Source organism: Lissotriton vulgaris, chromosome 5 (assembly GCF_964263255.1).
Source record: "Lissotriton vulgaris chromosome 5, aLisVul1.2, whole genome shotgun sequence".
NCBI classification, from domain to species: domain Eukaryota; kingdom Metazoa; phylum Chordata; class Amphibia; order Caudata; family Salamandridae; genus Lissotriton; species Lissotriton vulgaris.
The window spans coordinates 14,200,087-14,220,472 of NC_141693.1; positions in this window are offsets into that span (position 1 = coordinate 14,200,087).

Genomic DNA, 20,386 nt, shown 5'->3' on the forward strand with positions numbered 1-20,386 from the left:
GATTTAAACAGACTGGTGTGAGCCATCTGTTTCTGGGGGCTTTGTAAGCAGGGCAGACAAACAGAACATGCGCGATTGTTTCCTTCTGTGATGGGCATACAGTACATTTGTCTTCCTGCAGAGGGTGCCATTTACATGTAAAGGACTTGATTGGGAGGGAACCCACTCTGAGCTGGTGGTACAGTTTGTTGGGTACGGTAATAAAAGCCCAATAACATTCATACGTGTACTCTTGTTCGTTCTAAAACAAATCCCTTGTCAGGGTAGGCCTGGTTAAAGATGAAAATCGCTTCATCATGGTCATGTTCCAATAAGCTACCTTGAACTCTTTCTTTGAGGGAAAAAGGTTACCTGCGGAATTCTCCTTTTAGCTGCTCATCCCCATATCACTCAGGGTATCTTTCATCCTTCTTAACCAGGAGATCTTACATGAGATGTCAGCCCGCCTGGTTTCAAGAAGAGCTTGGGCATACAGGGACAGTTCAGGGGTAACCCAGAGCCTTCCCAAATATGCCACGGGTCTAAATTGAGCTATATCCTCGATTTTATTGCAGCCCAAATCTTGATAAAGAGGCATCAATGAAGTTGATGGTGGGGGACCTAATAAGGCTCTCTCAAATTTGTTTTGGGCTGCAATCAGGGGTGTTAGATCTTCAAAGCCCCACAGCTCTGCCCCATATAATACAGAGGTACTAGTTGTACTTGTGCATATCTTTATAACAGGAGCCGCTGGCTTTGTATGGGAAAGTCTCAGTTTCTTCATAAGGACTCCTGTCAGTTGGGCATGTTTGAGAGTCAGCATATAAGTCTGGGGTTTCCAATTTAATTTCCTTCCTAAAGTGATGAGGTAATATAAATTTTATGGTCATGTTGTGTTCCCTAGCGAGTACCCCACCGACTCCATGTACGAGTTAAAAGTGCATGTAACTTCCCTCCTGTACCAGCTATGAAGACGCAAATACATTTGCGTCCAACGTTAACTTGTCCTCTTTCAGACCCACCATGAATGGGTTTGATGGTCCGTTCCTAAGTATGCTATGCCAACGTCTTTTTGAAGTGTACTCCTACGTTTTTCAGCCTGGCTGAAAGTAGGCCCTGAATCTCTGCCATCGAGCCTCTTTTTCTGGCTTCTGACTGCGAGGGCCTCTGCCCAAGCAGCCCCCGTTCCCGTGAACTCTGACTTACTTCTAGCGCGGCCCTCCGTGCTCCGCTCAGCCTGCTGCCTGCCAAGATTGACTATAACCTTCGAGTTATCTGTTTTCCTCCCCGAAGATGCATTCCAGCCTGCTAGCTTCAGTAAACATCCCTCCCCAGCTACAGGGCTAAAGGGCCGACCTGTCTTTATGCAAGTAATTCATAGCCTCTGTTACCATGCTTCCATGGAAGGCCCCATGCCCCCACGCTTCTCATACAGACATTCAGGCGCTTATACACGCACTCACAGCAAGTATAGAATAGCTTCTGCTCTAGAGACCTTTCTGCCCAGATAGCTTAGTTCCTAAACATCAGATATCAGATATGATAGAAGCACAAGTTGATCTGACATGCCAGACTTCTGTCTCTTTCCGTCAGTGTAAATGTCAAGTCCCCTGCACCCCGTCTATCACACGTCATGCAGCTGCGCGCGCATCCAAGCTCCCGATTTCTGCTGACATTGCAACATTCTGTTAGCACCACCCCTTGGTGCCACCCACTTGCGTCACCTATCAGTGACGTTTCTAGCACATACGCCTAGTTCACGCCTAGTTACGCCTCTTGATGATGTACTAGCACCACGTGTATACTGTTATCTTGTCTTCTCTCAGCTGTTACGCCTCTTACATTGAACATTATGATGTAAATCAAGTATATAAGCTATGTATTGTCAATAAACGACAGCGCGCTCATCTATCCCTTCTGACACCCTGTGTGGTGGTCAGAACATGATATCCTGATTCCTTTATGAGGAATAAAACCCTTAGAAACTCTTATACCACGGACTCTGTTTTCCTTCATTCCGATTGAGTTATTATTGATTAAGTACTTACCTGCATAGAAATTAAGAGAGTAAATTAATTATTTACATCATTTTGGCGCCCGAATAGGGACCCCTCCCCCACCTCACGCGCCGGAAGGTGCGTTGCAATCCGTGTCCCCTGCCATCAGTTAGACGGACAACACGTGTACTGGCAGGATTTCCTGCATCCCCCTCTGACACACGGAGGTGACGAAGACTGCGATCAGTGCCCAGACGAGGCGGTGAGGAGTGCGGAGGATCCCGACCAGAGCCCAGCCGAAGGAAGCAAGGTCCGAGGTGTGAAGAGGCCCACCAGTTTTCCGAAGTTTTCCGAAGTTTTCCGAAGCTTTCCGAAGTTTTCCGAAGTTCCGAGTCGAGTCCAGTCGAGTTTTCCAAGGCCTTCTGTTTTCCGTGCTTCCCGGTGAGTACCATTGCTGGGTCGTATCTAGACGGGTTTGGGTACGCAAGTCCGGTCTGCACTGTTTTTAGGCAGTGTATCTGTACTGTTTAGCAGTATATAAAGTATTCCGAATTTCTGCACTGTTACAGCAGTGTATCTGTATCGTTGAGCGGTACATTCAGAGTAAGGGGAAGTTAGCTATGTCTTTAAATGTTTCATGTAATTCATGTCGTGGTATGAATGTGATTGTTTTTGTGCATTATTGTGTTTTTGTATAAATAGTTACAGTTGACATTAAGTATCAAGGATCAAGCAAGTAGGCACAATGCCGTTTTTCAACAAATTAAAGCAGATAGGAACTAGGAAAGGGATGTTAGAGGAAGAGATTCCAATCCCCCCTAGGGACACTCCAGGTAATTTCATGTATAATAAGCATGGCATAGACGCCATCTTGTATCTAGAGTTATGGACAGATTATACCAAGCACTTAGAGGAAAGATACCGATGGCCAGTTAACGGAACATGGGATGCCGAGTGCATCATAAAGGTAGAAGAAATATTACGGAAAAAGAAAGCTAGACAATCTCAGAAAGACGCCATAGAATTTTGGCGTAAGGAATCACGTAAGCGTGCTGATAGAACACTCCGTAGAGAAGACAGGCTTAAAGAATCAGAAAAAGCCCAAGAAAATGAATTAGTTACTGAGGGAATTCGAGTAAAAGTAGAACAAATAGACCGTATCCTAAATAGCAAAGTGAACAACATGTATCTTTTGGCCGATGGTACCCCTGACGCCATTTCAGAAATACCGAAAAATTTGCCGTCACCATTAGTTCCAACTAAAGTAATACATAAGACTACTAAAGACATATTCCTAAATTCATATCTCGAAGATGTAGCGCCAGCTTACACCAATCTGCCTGTTCGTGCCTTGCCTACTGACAGGGCCGGGGGTGGTACTGCCCCCCAAGATCACTCTCAGCCGACACCGAAAAAGACTAGTCCCGTTCCGCCAGCTCCGCCACTTCCCTCACCTAAAACTGAGTTACCGAAACCACTTCAATCAGATCCTACTAAAAGACAAATTCAGATACTGACTACACACAGAGATAATGCCCAAGTTTCCGCTTCAGGAGGTGCGACCGCGGGTCTACAGACCCCGCCACCGACTCACAGATTAAATCTCAGAAGTCTGCAGAGTCCTCTTACGTACAGATCCCCCCGTTCTTCTAATTCATCCCGTCTAGATGCACTAAAAGAAAATATGTCAGTTTGTAGATATGATCCAGAACCTGGACAGGACGACTTAATGGTATTAGCGTCTTTACGGTTAAGATCTGCTACTGATAGTTTGTTATGTTATGCAGGAATGAAGGAGCACCTAGATAGAATATATGAGTTCGTTCAAACGGGAAAGGACCCCGACAGTATTAAGGATGCCCTGGAGAAACAGAAAGTTACCATGCAGGCACTGATACTACGATTTTTCATAAATTGTCTAATAAGAGAACGAGACAGGCCCGGAACAGATCAGAGTGAATTAGATGCATTGAACAAGTGGGGTCAAAACATAGCTGATGGAAAACATGACAGACAAAATTGCATAGAAGCCATGTATAAAAAGATTAAGAAAGCAGTGATAGCAGTACACGAGAAAGAGAAAGAAAAGGCTCCCTCCGAGGAGGAAGAAGAATCTGAAGAACCAGAACCAACTACAAGCACTATAGCATATGTAGGTAGGGGAAACTACCTTAGGAAAGGTGTCCGTCCGGAAAGCAAGAGAGTTTTCTTCTCTGCCTTAACGAATCCGAATTCTGCTGAACATCAGTTCCAGGAAACTGATAAACGGCTTCGAGATCGAGTTGGGTACCATGTACTCAATTCTATGGATGAACAATAATTAGCCCGATCAGCGGTATCATGGGCCGAAAATGCAGACATATATAATGATGACACCGTAGCACAGACATTTCTGAACCTCTCCCCCGACGAACAGAAATTAGCAGGGGTATATATGATTCAGCACCTTCTCATTAAGTACAGAAAACATTATTCCGATCCAGGTCCCTTACATGAGACACTAGAAGCACTACTGATGGATAGATGGAGAGGCCTAAACACTAAATTAGTTCAAATAATTCTAGAACAACGACGCAGATATGATACTTTTGTAAGTCCTGAATATGTCCCCGCCCCACCTCCCGAAAGGAAAATGTACCATATACAGTGCGGGAGTGGTATTGAAAGTCAGAACCCCTTACGAGAAGTGCACCCTGTCATGGGTGAGGACAAGGTTTTGAAACGCGTGTATGTACACACGCCTCTGACTAAATTAGAACTATTAGAAATGAAGAAATTAGTACCATGCCATGATAAAGACCCTGCAGGTTTCCATAGAGAGCTTAAAGACATGTTATTAATGGGGGACTACACATATGATGATATCATGAAAATGTTGAAAGTATTATTGCCTACGGGTATATTCGAGAAATTAAAGGAAAAGGACTGGGAGGTGGGAGACGCAAAGATTGCCTGGGCAGAAATAGAAGACGAAGAGAAAAAACGGGTTCCAGGGTTAGGCCTTGGGGACAAAACTAAAGCATTACCAGGTTTGATAGTACAGGTCCTGCCCAGATTATTGACAACTAGAAAGGAGGATTGGGATGCAATCTCGTCCTGTAAACAGAAACATGATGAAGATACTAGCGACTTTTATTCAAGATTCGAGAAATGTTTTATTATCAATAGTGGCCTCCAGCCAAGTAGCGAGTCGTACCCACATCTTTTTGTATCAAAGTTAGTCGAGAATTCCCTACCGTTAGTTAAAAATAGAGTGTATAAAGTCGAGAGTACATGGCAAGCAAATACGCCATCCCAGATGTTACAAATGTTACAATATCACCAGAATAGAATTAGGGAAGAACAAGATCAGGAACAGAAGCGCATGAAAGACACGAAAATGAAAATGTTAGTAGCCCAGACGGTCCCATCCGACAGTCACAGGAAAGGTACGACCCAGACAAGTCACGCTGCAGCTCCTGTTAAAGGGACATGCAATTATTGCAAACAGCCAGGTCACTACGTACACGAATGTGCAGTTCTGAAACATAACATAGCGACAGGTAAAACTAAAGAGAGACCGCATCCGCCTAGACAAGACCATAACCAGCATCAGTCTACCCCAAATACACAGCCCATGCATGCATCCGCACAGACAGCACAGACCGTAGCAGTACCACAGCCACAGCCCATTGCTGCAACTCAGCAAGTCTCACAACAGATGTACCAGTATGCCCAGTCTGCTTACCCCGAATATTCCCGATATACATGAAACAGCCTAGAGAGGGAAGGTGGCTTGCCTCTTATCGAGATTCCTGTAGATCAAGAAGGTCCTTATGTACACAGTCAAGTATTGGGGAAAGATAGAAAGTTTTTAATTGACACAGGGGCAAGTCGCACTACAATAAGTCATGACGAAGTTCCAGGGGCACCCCTCTCAGGCTCACAAAATGTTTCCCTTGGTTTTTCAGGACAACCTATTGTAAATGAAGTATCAGAACCAGTTCCCCTGGCTGTGGGTCCATTATCACGCGTTACAGACCTGTTACTAACAAAATCATGTCCGGAAAATCTGTTAGGAATTAAAACACTGAAGGCTCTAGGAGCTATAATATGCTGCTCCCCGGAGGGAGTTAGACTCTTTCTGCGGGATTTCAAGGGTCATTACGTCCTTCGTGAGTTTGACGTCAGATTGAAAAATGTACCTGATTACTTGTGGGCAAAAGGCCCAACTGATGTAGGATGTATGCACATTACACCATACCGCGTTACCCTCAAGGCAGGTGTTGTATTACCCAGAATCAGACAATATAAGTTGCCACCCGATGCTGTAGCGGCTTTACTGAAAATCATTGAAGAGCTCATTGCCCAAGGAGTGGTCGTCGAGACCGACTCCAATATCTGTAATTCACCCATCATTCCGATTCTTAAACGTACTGATCCCAATGCACCGCCAGTATATCGGCTGGTGATTGATCTTCGAGAATTGAATAAATGCATTATCCCACAGTATCCTGTGGTCCCCGATATATCATCTCTCTTGACTGCTATTGATTCAGAAGCAACGTTCTTTACTGTAATTGATCTCAAGAACGCCTTCTTCAGCGTGCCTATTGATCCCGAGAGCCAATATCTCTTCGGATTCTGTTTAAATGGACGCAGTTTCAAATTTTCGCGCGCACCTCAAGGATTCACAGAAAGCCCCAGCATCTATAGTCAAGCACTGAAAAGACAACTAGATTGTATTCAAATGCCAGTTAACACCGCTTTACTACAATACGTCGATGATCTGCTGATCACCGCACGAAGTGAGCCCGAATGTGAAAAAGCATCACTGACAGTTTTACATTTCCTGGCTGACAAGGGACACAAGGTGTCTCCTTCGAAGCTACAATTCTGTGTTCAGCAAGTTGTGTACTTGGGTCACTTGCTGTCCAAAGTGGGGAGACAGCTCACTCCCGATCGCATTCAGTTAATTGTGAACATGCCGCAACCCAAGACACAAAAGGAAGTGCGGGCCTTCATAGGCCTCACCTCGTACTGCAGACAATGGATTCCTCAGTATGCATTTCTAGCTAAACCACTCATCCAGTTAACGACACAGGAGGCAGCGACTTCGACTGTCCTCCCTTGGACTCAGGAACACACACAAGCTTTTGAAGAATTAAAGAAAGTTTTATGCCAAGCACCAGTTTTAGCGACACCATGTTACAGCAAACCGTTTACACTTTTTGTTACAGAACGTGATGGTACAGCGTTGTCTGTCCTCACTCAAGACCAAGCAGGTTCACATAAGCCTTGTGCTTATTTTTCTAGTACTTTGGATTCAGTAGCTCAAGCACTCCCTGCGTGCTTAAAGTCAGTAGCAGCAACAGCGTTAGCAATAAGACAAAGTGATTCAATTGTTTTAGGTCATCAGTTAACAGTTCAAGTACCACATTCTGTAGAGGTTTTGTTAAACAGAACCCAGACTCAACACTTAACTATAGCACGACTGACAGGTTATGAATTAACACTATTCCAGCCACACATAGAAATCAGACGTTGCAGCATCCTGAACCCCGCAACACTGTTACCTACAGTTATGACAGATCCAGCTCCGCATGATTGTATAGAAATAATTAATGCAGTAACTAAGCCTAGACGAGACTTAACAGATGTCCCATTGACAAATCCAGACCTGACACTTTATGTGGACGGTTCATGCATGAGAACAAGTACAGGAGAATTAGTGGCCGCGTACGCCGTGACCACTGAAACTGAAATTAAAGAAACACATCGTATTGACACCCTGTCTGCTCAAGCAGCAGAGCTCATCGCTCTGACCCGAGCTTGTATTCTAGCCAAGAACAGAAATGTTAACATATACACAGATTCCCGCTATGCCTTCGGAGTTGTACACGACTTCGGAGTCCTCTGGCAAGAACGAGGTTTTCTGACTTCTCATGGGGCCAAGATACAACATGGCCCCCTCATTCAAGCACTGTTAGAAGCAATACATTTGCCCTCGGGCATATCAGTCATGAAGTGTAAGGCACATACTAAAGTCACAGATTCTGTTTCCCAGGGTAACGACCTGGCAGACCAGACAGCAAAACATACAGCACTGACTCACACCCAGACTACTGATGTGACAAAGACAATAGTCCAGACCCAGTGTATGGCAGTTAGAGATCCCGCCCTAGATGTAATTGATATCCAGACACATGCTACCCCAGAGGAGATAAAGAAATGGACTGAACTAGGAGGGATTCAGACAGATCAAGGTTGGGTGACGAAGGGAAAATCCATATGGTTTCTCCCCGACTCAATGGTTCAAGTCATGATAAATACAGCACATAGTCCTGCCCATCTTGGAGAGAAAGCCATGTTAGACAGTTTACAGAATCTCTGGTACAACAAACACTTACGGGCAGCAGCAAAACAGAAAGTGCGTACTTGCATGATCTGTTGTCAGTTTAATCCAGGTAAAAGTGTCCCTGTTGAGCAAGGTGGATTTCATCCTCCCGACCACCCTTTTGAAGTCCTCCAGATGGATTATATCCAGATGAATAGCTGTAGAGGATTTAAGTATGTCCTTGTAATTGTTTGTGCTCTGTCCCGCTGGACCGAAGCATACCCAGTCCCAGACTACACTGCTCCGACCACTGCCAGACAGTTGGTTCGTGAATTCTTCCCACGGTACGGTTTGCCCCGTGTCGTGTACTCAGATAACGGACAGCCGTTCTCGTCCGAGTTGATGAGACAAGTTTCCCTCTTGCTAGGATATCAGTGGAGGTTCCACTGTGTCCGACATCCCGAAGCAGCTGGCCTTGTAGAAAGGCATAATCAGACACTAAAGATCCGTCTTGCCAAGATCTGTCAGGAAAAAGGGGTCGACTGGATAGTCGCCCTGCCCGTGGCACTATTCTACATGAGAATGGTCGCCCACTCGAGATCAGGGCTATCCCCGTACGAAGTGGTCTTTGGCAGACCACCGAATATGTGGGGGACGCCCGTTCCGAAAAAGATCACTGATATTGATTGTAACATGTTGACAGATTACCTTGCCTCCTTGATGTCTGCACTCCAATCATGTCGTTCACAGGTTGCCGCAGCCTTCCCTGACAACACCGATGTAAAGGCGCATGAGGTCCGCCCAGGTGACCTGGTAGTCGTCCGGAATTTCGACCGGAAAAGTCCGCTGGAGCCCCGCTGGAAGTCTCCAAAGACCGTTCTGCTTACCACCAGGACCGCCGTGAAAATCGAGGGGAGAAAGGGGTGGGTCCACACGAGTCACATCAAGCTATGCAATGAACTAAAAAACGGACTGAAACAGGACTCTGACTCGTCCACCCCCACCAAAGACTGTGTTGAAGCACAAGACGTTACTGTGCCTAAAAGAGAAAAGACTCCTCAAGAACTTTACCGAATGAAGCTTCGATCTAGCAAGTCAGACAGTTTAATTGTTTAAGTCCTCCCCTAGGTGAATCGGTTAAATAGTTTCTGACATGTATCCCCTAGATCGAGTTAGAGAGAGAGAGGAAAAGAGAAGAACATATTGCAAATCACTTCGTAGTCACTGCATAGTGACACTAATAATCATGTTTATTCTGAGTATTCTAATTATTATTGCCAGCATTCTGCTTCCTATGTACTGGCCTATTTTCAGGCGTGAACAATCTGCTTACAATGTCTCTGCTGAACACTCTTTTAGTGAACTTCCTGCACATGAACTCTCTTACAGACTTGCGCTGCGCAACAATACATTCATTAGTATGTTACACCATTCCCATCAGACAAGTAATGCTACAGACTGTTGGATATGTGGTCGACTCCCTCCCTACCAGAATTACAAGGGAGCCCTGCCCCTCTTTCCGTACCCATTCACTCACAATGGCTCCTGTGGAGCATGGTTTAAAATAATTAATTCTTTAGATCCTGATATTGCTGTTTTCGATGGGGGCTGGGTTTGGGGAAACTTGAACTTAGTCCTGCTCAACGTCTGTTATCCTGATAAAGAAGGACTTCCCACTCGAATAGGAACTGATCTAGAAAATGAAGTATATGGATTAGGTAATTACACAATTAGCCTTATGATCCTCACTGTTGAATCTGAAACTGCTCCAGTTTTGCCCCATATGTTAGTACTACCAGTCACAGGTGAATTATGTGTTAGCAAGAAAGGTTCAGTACACGTAGGTCATAGTAAATGCACTACTGTGGTCGAGTTCAGTGACCATGGTAAATCGTCTTTTAAAGCTACCAGTCATTCCTACTTTGTTTGTGGTCATACCGCATACATACGTTTGCCTCCAGATTGGGATGGTACCTGTTACATTGCATTCCTTCTGCCACCTGTTTTCCTAGCTCCTCCTGATTACCATAGAAATACGAATCTAGCACCGAATAGACCCAAAAGAGATATTCCCCTTGTCGACTACACAGAAACGGCATGGGAACAGTACACTGATTTCAATAAAGGATTCTTTTTCTTCCTAGGACCTGTCCAAAACAGTAAATTAATACGCAGATTAACGAGAACTCTTGAAGCAGTAGTGAACGAAACTGCCTCCGCTCTAGGTAACTTAACAGAGGAGCAGTCTGCTATACGGACTGTTGTCCTTCAAAATCGTCTTGTGATTGACGTCATCTTGGCAGATAGAGGTGGAGCCTGTAAGGTCATCGGGTCAAGTTGCTGTGTTTTCATTCCACAAAATGCACCATCTGTCTATCAAGCTATCACCCGTTTACATAAAATTGCAAATCAGATACATCAGAATCCAGGCACCTGGACTTGGTCCGGTTGGTTCTGGACTACGTTAACAGCTTGGGGATGGAAGATCTTATCCTTCCTAGGCATTGGCCTTGTTATAGTATTCAGTTGTTGCCTGTGCCTGCAGTGTGGGCCAGCGATATGTGGACTGTGTGCCACATCCTGCATTGAGCATTCCAGTTGCCTCTCAAACAGTCAAAGAAAGAAAGACGAACATATAATGTTACAAGAACAAACCGATCGATTTATGAGGATCGATATATCATGAAGGGTCCGTAGGGAACAAGGAGGGAATGAGGTAATATAAATTTTATGGTCATGTTGTGTTCCCTAGCGAGTACCCCACCGACTCCATGTACGAGTTAAAAGTGCATGTAACTTCCCTCCTGTACCAGCTATGAAGACGCAAATACATTTGCGTCCAACGTTAACTTGTCCTCTTTCAGACCCACCATGAATGGGTTTGATGGTCCGTTCCTAAGTATGCTATGCCAACGTCTTTTTGAAGTGTACTCCTACGTTTTTCAGCCTGGCTGAAAGTAGGCCCTGAATCTCTGCCATCGAGCCTCTTTTTCTGGCTTCTGACTGCGAGGGCCTCTGCCCAAGCAGCCCCCGTTCCCGTGAACTCTGACTTACTTCTAGCGCGGCCCTCCGTGCTCCGCTCAGCCTGCTGCCTGCCAAGATTGACTATAACCTTCGAGTTATCTGTTTTCCTCCCCGAAGATGCATTCCAGCCTGCTAGCTTCAGTAAACATCCCTCCCCAGCTACAGGGCTAAAGGGCCGACCTGTCTTTATGCAAGTAATTCATAGCCTCTGTTACCATGCTTCCATGGAAGGCCCCATGCCCCCACGCTTCTCATACAGACATTCAGGCGCTTATACACGCACTCACAGCAAGTATAGAATAGCTTCTGCTCTAGAGACCTTTCTGCCCAGATAGCTTAGTTCCTAAACATCAGATATCAGATATGATAGAAGCACAAGTTGATCTGACATGCCAGACTTCTGTCTCTTTCCGTCAGTGTAAATGTCAAGTCCCCTGCACCCCGTCTATCACACGTCATGCAGCTGCGCGCGCATCCAAGCTCCCGATTTCTGCTGACATTGCAACATTCTGTTAGCACCACCCCTTGGTGCCACCCACTTGCGTCACCTATCAGTGACGTTTCTAGCACATACGCCTAGTTCACGCCTAGTTACGCCTCTTGATGATGTACTAGCACCACGTGTATACTGTTATCTTGTCTTCTCTCAGCTGTTACGCCTCTTACATTGAACATTATGATGTAAATCAAGTATATAAGCTATGTATTGTCAATAAACGACAGCGCGCTCATCTATCCCTTCTGACACCCTGTGTGGTGGTCAGAACATGATATCCTGATTCCTTTATGAGGAATAAAACCCTTAGAAACTCTTATACCACGGACTCTGTTTTCCTTCATTCCGATTGAGTTATTATTGATTAAGTACTTACCTGCATAGAAATTAAGAGAGTAAATTAATTATTTACATCAGTGATTCCCAGATACGTAAAAACTTCAGTGTGCTCTAGTTGGACTTTATTCATAAAAACACTCCCTTTGATGACCTTACAATTGTGGAGAACCATAAACTTGATCTTCTCCACATTTACCAGAAGGTCATGCTCGCGACAGAACTCTTCGAACCTGGTAAGGGCTGTCTGCAGCCCTTTCTGGGTCTTAGATATTATCAGAGTATCGTCCGCGAACATTAACAGGGGTATCTTCAAACCTGCTACGGTGGGGGCATTTGTGGAGTAGTTAGAGTAGTATTGCACGACCCTGTTAATGAATAGAGAAAACAAGGTCTGTGCAAGGACACACCCCTGGCGAGCCCCCTTAGAAATGAGGAACTTGTTTGTAACATCCCAATTTATACCCCAGCGTACCTGGGCGAAATTGGAATTGTGTAAGGTAATTAATATAGCCAATATTTCAGGTGGCATCCTCATATCCAAGAAAGCTCTCCACATTTTAGTGCGGGGTAACCGATCAAAAGCCAATTTAAGATCGATGAAGGCTGCCAATAGTGTGCCCCTCTTATAATAACCACCCTCCAGTAAATAATCACAAGCCTAAAACCTGGTCTACAGTGCCTGTGTGTGGCCGGAACCCTGCCTGCAATGGTGACAAAATATCTCTTTCATCTATCCACGTCTGGATTCTAAATAAAACCAGCCTGGCAATGATTTTTTGAATACAGTTGATGAGGCTTATTGGTCTATAATTGCCAGGTTTAGATCGATCCCCCTTTTTGAAGATCAGGATGATCTCTGCTCCAGACCACGTTTCCGGGAAGGGAGCGCCACTAGCTATGGCGTTAGCAAGTAGCTGAATACAGGTCACCCAATTATCCCCAGCGTGCATAAACAGGTCCGCTGGTATACAATCTAGGCTGGAAGCCCTACCTTTCGGAATTAGTTTGAGGGAATTTTGGACCTCTTGCCTAGAAAAGTGCAGGGTGGTGGTGTGGTTGGGCATATTGAATTGATCTATGCTGTCATTACTGGCAGCAAACTGGGACTCGAAATGAGAGGTCCACATCTTGGGTGCAACATGATTGACAGGGGCTGGGTTTGATGCGCCACTACCCCATTTGAAGAGATGCCAGAAATTGGCCATATTTGTTTCCTTACTGGCTCTAAGCAAATCTTGCCAAAGGTTTTCATCCCAAACCCTTTTGGCTCGTGATAGGGGTTGCTTGTACCCAGCCCTTCCCTTTTTAATGTATTCCATGTTCTTTAATATAATGGCTCCTGATAGTGTCCTGTATACCTCTCTACATGATTTACAATACCACGAGGCTGCCCTTGGGCAGGATTCTTTCCTTGATATTTTTGACTTTTTGGTAAAAAAGGTTTTGAGTTTTGAGAACACCTCGTTATGGACCGGCAGACAGATTAAATTTGTATCCTCCTGAGTGTCACAATTCTGGAGGGTAGCTATCGAACGCTCAACCAGCACCTTCATCTGTTCTAAGTGCCCTTCGTTGACAATAACCTTAGCCCCTTTGACTCTCCTGGAGTCATTGGAAAGCTCCACTTCTTCAGTAGCCTTCGCTGTTTCCTGGCAATCGTAAGAAGGAAGACCAGGAACCTGCAGAGACAGTACTAAAGGGTTGTGGTCACTTTCGAGGCGATCCTGTACTACCATGTCCTATAGGGAGGACCAGAATTCCATATTAAGAAACATGTAATCAATACGGCTGCTTCTCATCCCATTATTGAAAGTGTGTGAGCCCTGCCTGTCTGACATGGACCTCTCATTCACTGCTCTTAATCCCCGTTCCAGACAAAGCCCTTTCAGCTGTAATGGAGACTCAGTCCATCTTTCAATAGGTAGGAGGTCAAGGGACGGAATGTCATATTGTGCATCCTCCTCAACACTGAGATTGCCGTCCTCATGATCAAGGGGCACAAAGGTAGTTGAAGTCCCCTACAATTATCAAATTACTGCATCCCTTGTACTAAAAACCCATCGAAAAGCGTGACAGTGCTAGAACCTCTGCCCCCTGCGGTCCCTTTTGCATAGACACTAATGACCAATATATCCGGAACATTTCCCATCCAGAGTCTGATGACTATAATATCCCTACTGTCAGCCTGCACTTCCTCCATTGTATAGCCGGCTTGCTGTCTGACCCAGATGACGAGTTCCCCTATGGGTCTACCCCTCTGTCCCCACATGACTGGTTTGCAAAAATTTAGGAAGCCTGGGTGACAGATTTGTTCTAATGCCCAGGTTTCCTGAAATGTCCAAATGTCATGATTATCGATGAAGGCGGACCATTCTGATGAGGACGTTTTGCTAAAAATACCAGCAATGTTCCAGCAGACTAGTGATTGGTTAGGTTTATTAGGCCCTTGGATAGGAATGCTGGGACTAACTGGGTGTTTGGGAACGATGTCATTATCCGTATCCACCTGTCAAAATCCGTTATTGGACATGAAGAGCCCTACAAGAAGGGGGGTGGAGAGATGGTCTTCCTTCACTACACTACTCCTGTCCACCGCACCTTAGCCATTTTCCACCAAATTGTGGGTACCTCCCACATGTGCTGCCCCTATCTGTTTTTAGTTCCTACTTGAAATTAGTTCCATAATGAATGAAGAATTAGGATCTGAGCCGTTCTTACAAATGCCCTGAGATCATATAAGCCTAAAAACGGTAGATCAGTATCAGATCCAAGTTAATCGATATCATCTAAAGAGGCAACAATGCCAAAACGATTATATGTGGGGATTGAATAGTTATGTGTACCACAAACTTGTGGTGCTACCCCCATTTGAGGCCCTCTTAACTGTAGTTGGTTGATAAAAAAATCACAGAGGGAGGATGTTAATATTGTCCGTCTTGATTTGTCGATTTCCTGCCCTGTCCAAAATGTGTTGGACCAACCCTGGAGACCCAAAGCTCAAAACCACACAGTCCCCAGATAGGGACTTCTTTTTTTTTTTTAAAAACATTTTTTTATTGAAGTTGTTATTCAGTATATATCACAAAGTAAAAATTTCACAAAAGCTTATAATTACATTCATTTTCAATTTAACCCAATATGTAGCAATTTACTCCAAATAACACCCCCAAATTTGATCGAACTTTTTTGTACCCACGACTCTTTTAGCATATAATTGTTCACTTTTCCTAACCCTTTTCATTTTTTCAAACCATTCCTGAAACGTCGGAACTTTTGTTGAAAACCAGTTCTGTAGCAATAAGGATCTATCAACAGCCATTATAATGTAAATCAATTTTGCCAAATAGCTTGTAAATGTGCATTCAGGATCATATCCAAATAAAAGCATTTTTGCATTAGATAGGGACTTCTGTGAAGTACCGATCCATGGTATTCTTGGGGCCATTTTTAAAATCGGAGAAGAGGTCATGCTGAATACCTGTCCTGACAGTCAGCAGATGTAATGCCCTATTCCTCAACGAAGACCAGTGTTCCTGTGCTGCAGGCGGTAACACTGGGAAATTGGCCAAAACAACTGTATAGGTTGTGGCGTCCGGAGGGAGGTGTAAGGACGTGTGTGCATGAAAATTGCTTGTAACACGTTGTTGAGGAACCTCAATACAAGAATCGCCTGCTGTCGGAGCTGATGTGGGAGGTGTGCCACTATAAATGGAATGCAAGGGTTGGTTGGTCGTGAGTGCTGCAGTGGCTGGAGGAGGGAGGCAGGGTGCAATGTTTGTGAGTGCCCTGGTGTATGTTTTGCTCACCAACTGAGAGACCAACCCTTCTCCCTGCCGTACGTTGGAATTAGTTAGCAGGGTGCTAGAAATGGGCACTTCTATGTTAGCCAACCTTCCTTCTATCAGGATCAGTTTGTCTAAGAGCGGATTGATCAGGGCTAGGAGTTTGTTTTCTATCTGTGTGAAGAGATTATCCTCAGAGATGTTCTCTTCACAGATGCGTCACGTTGTAAATACCCCGCAGCATGGCGCTCGCTTTGCACTGTTGCTGCGTCACAAAAGTGACACAATGGAGGAGTAAAAGAGGCGCAAGGGGCTTGTAAATCTGCCCCCACGTGTTCAAACTATTGTAGTGCAAAGTACTGAGCGAGCACTGGGCCGTTATTACCATCACTCTACGGTTGATTTTAGAGTTCCCCGACAAGCCCGTAGAGCCACACAAGGAGGACCAGAAACCGATCTGTAAGGTTAAATCGGTTCATTTCAGATTTAAAGCCAGACTAATATAAAATATTCTCAAAAACATATGTAGAAGGACAGAATCATCAATGGAAAGCCAAAACAATCAGTATGAGGCTTACAAGAAATTCAGTTGCCACATTACAAAAGATCAGAAATACGATTTGGTGGTTAGTGTACAGATTTCGATCCTCTTGGCTATTCATGGATGAACCCAAAGTCACATAAACTCATCCTAACTAAAGTTAGGAAACTCAGAACCCCTAATTATTTCAGAAAAGCAGGAAGGTGTCGGCGCAGTTGAAACTGCAGTAAAAGTTCTGCAAAACAAAGCAATGTATAGAATAGAGCCAGGCAATGAGAATATACACAAAGAGGTCTGTAGGACTCAGAGTCCAAAGGATATCTGCTCAGAAACTAACAGTGCGACCACCAATGAACCGACAGAACACTCAAGAAATCCACATCACTGACCCCAGCATATTTCTATTTTCTCAAGATAGTAATTGGAAACATTTGATTCTGTCACTTTTCAGTTGGAACATCAGGACAACCTTGAGTGCCCTTTTACTCTTGTTACGCCATCAACAGGAGTCTGTCTCCCAGGTCATTAGCACCTCTTATTCACACAATACACAATATCCCTTTCACTACCTCATGACGCCTTGAAACTGCACCTGCAGAGGAGAGACATGAAAAGCAAGCACAACGTCCATGCTAACTTGATAAAGCAATTAATGTGCACCTGATATTTGGATATTTGTGTATATACAATTACAAAACAAATGCAGTCATATAAATGTAACTTAAGAAATTAATCATGTTTACATAGGCAATGCAATTTCAAATCAATGTAGCATAACTTGAAACATAAGTGTAACTATGTATGAGAACTAAATATCATTATTGTTAAACTAAACCTTAATATGACACATTTATCAATCTCTCATGTTCTACAGTGGATGCATTCCAACAATTTATCTGAATACTTCACTTTCATTAGTCAAGTCGAGGCACCCCGAATACATGGTACTGAGTGCACAGAAGTATCGAGTATCTGTAACGTGTAAGGGTGGAACTAAAACGACACATCTCCAGTACCAAGGGGTGAAGTATGGCTCGTATTAAGGAGAGGAAGCCAGCACTGAAATTGGTTGTTCCTCTGGCATTTCGAAGACATAAACACGTTCTTGCACAGATGGGGAAGAGTTCCTGCGCACACAGAGCAACACACAAGCCTAATCTTGTAAAGCAGGGCTCCTTACGGATAGAGCTGAGCCCAGCACAGATGTAAACAAGTCCCTGCAGAACTAGGGCGTACCCCCTGCACAGGTAGGGCAGAGGCCGTGCACACAGGTCATTTATTTCACTTATCAAGAGCTACGTGTCTGCAGACACAGAGCTGCAGCTCTGGGCAGGCAAAGCTCACATCCTCTAAACACAGAACTGCGCCCTGGGCAGACAGAGCTGGGGTCCTGCATACACAGAACTGCGCCCTGGGCAGACACAGCTGAGGTCTCCAAAGTTTGAGGCTGAGCTCCATTGCAGACAGAGCTGAGGTCCTGCAGACACAGAGCTGCGGCCCTGGACAGACAGAGCTGGGGTCCTGCATACACAGAACTGCGCCCTGGGCAGACACAGCTGAGGTCTCCAAAGTTTGAGGCTGAGCTCCATTGCAGACAGAGCTGAGGTCCTGCAGACACAGAGCTGCGGCCCTGGACAGACAGAGCTGGGGTCCTGCATACACAGAACTGCGCCCTGGGCAGACACAGCTGAGGTCTCCAAAGTTTGAGGCTGAGCTCCATTGCAGACAGAGCTGAGGTCCTGCAGACACAGAGCTGCGGCCCTGGACAGACAGAGCTGGGGTCCTGCATACACAGAACTGCGCCCTGGGCAGACACAGCTGAGGTCTCCAAAGTTTGAGGCTGAGCTCCATTGCAGACAGAGCTGAGGTCCTGCAGACACAGAGCTGCGGCCCTGGACAGACAGAGCTGGGGTCCTGCATACACAGAACTGCGCCCTGGGCAGACACAGCTGAGGTCTCCAAAGTTTGAGGCTGAGCTCCATTGCAGACAGAGCTGAGGTCCTGCAGACACAGAGCTGCAGCTGAGGACAGACAGAGCTGAGGTCCTGCATACACAGAGCTGTGGCTGAGGACAGACAGAGCTGAGGTCCTGCATATACAGAGCTGCGGCCCTGGACAGACAGAGATGGGGTCCTGCATACACAGAGCTGCGGCCCTGGACAGACAGAGCTGGGGTCCTGAATACACAGAACTACGCCCTGGGCAGACAGAACCGAGGTCTACAAGTTTGAGGCTGAGCTCCATTGCAGACAGAGCTGAGGTCCTGCAGACACAGAGCTGCGGCCCTGGACAGACAGAGCTGGGGTCCTGTATCCACAGAGCTGCAGCTGAGGACAGACAGAGCTGAGGTCCTGCATACACAGAGCTGTGGCTGAGGACAGACAGAGCTGAGGTCCTGCATATACAGAGCTGCGGCCCTGGACAGACAGAGCTGGGGTCCTGTATCCACAGAGCTGCAGCTGAGGAAGGACAGAGCTGAGGTCTCCCAAGTTTGAAGCTGAGCTCCATTGCGGACAGAGCTGAGGTCCTGCAGACACAGAGCTGCGGCCCTGGACAGACAGAGCTGGGGTCCTGTATCCACAGAGCTGCAGCTGAGGACAGACAGAGCTGAGGTCCTGCATACACAGAGCTGTGGCTGAGGACAGACAGAGCTGAGGTCCTGCATATACAGAGCTGTGGCCCTGGACAGACAGAGCTTGGGTCTTGCATACACAGAACTGCGCCCTGGGCAGACAGAGCTGAGGTCTCCCAAGTTTGCAGCTGAGCTCCATTACAGACAGAGCTGAGGTCTCCCAAGTTTGCAACTGAGCTCCATTACAGACAGAGTTGAGGTCTCCCAACTTTGCAGCTGAGCTCCATTGCAGACAGAGCTGAGGACTCCCAAGTTTGCAGCTGAGCTCCACTGCAGACAGAGCTGAGGTCTCCTAATTTTGCAGCTGAGCTCCATTACAGACAGAGCTGAGGTCTCCCAAGTTTGCAGCTGAGCTCCATTGCAGACAGAGCTGAGGTCTCCCAAGTTTGCAGCTTAGCTCCATGACAGAAAGAGCTAAGGACTCCCAAGTTTGCAGCTGAGCTCCACTGCAGGCAGAGCTGAGGTCTCCCAAGTTTGCAGCTGATCTCCATTACAGACAGAGCTGAGGTCTCCCAAGTTTGCAGCTTAGCTCCATTACAGACAGAGCTGAGGACTCCCAAGTTTGCAGCTGAGCTCCACTGCAGACAGAGCTGAGGTCTTCCAAGTTTGCAGCTGAGCTCCACTGCAGACAGAGCTGAGGTCTCCCAAGTTTGCAACTGAGCTCCATTACAGACAGAGTTGAGGTCTCCCAACTTTGCAGCTGAGCTCCATTGCAGACAAAGCTGAGGTCTCCCAAGTTTGCAGTTTAGCTCCATGACAGACAGAGCTGAGGACTCCCAAGTTTGCAGCTGAGCTCCATTGCAGACAGAGCTGAGGTCTCCCAAGTTTGCAGCTTAGCTCCATGACAGAAAGAGCTAAGGACTCCCAAGTTTGCAGCTGAGCTCCACTGCAGGCAGAGCTGAGGTCTCCCAAGTTTGCAGCTGAGCTCCATTACAGACAGAGCTGAGGACTCCCAAGTTTGCAGCTGAGCTCCACTGCAGACAGAGTTGAGGTCTCCCAAGTTTGCAGCTGAGCTCCACTGCAGACAGAGCTGAGGTCTCCCAGGTTTGCAGCTGAGCTCCACTGCAGACAGAGCTGAGGTCTCCCAACTTTGCAGCTGAGCTCCATTACAGACAGAACTGAGGACTCCCAAGTTTGCAGCTGAGCTCCACTGCAGACAGAGCTGAGGTCTCCCAAGTTTGCAGCTGAGCTCCATTACAGACAGAGCTGAGGACTCCCAAGTTTGCAGCTGAGCTCCACTGCAGACAGAGCTGAGGTCTCCCAAGTCTGCAGCTGAGCTC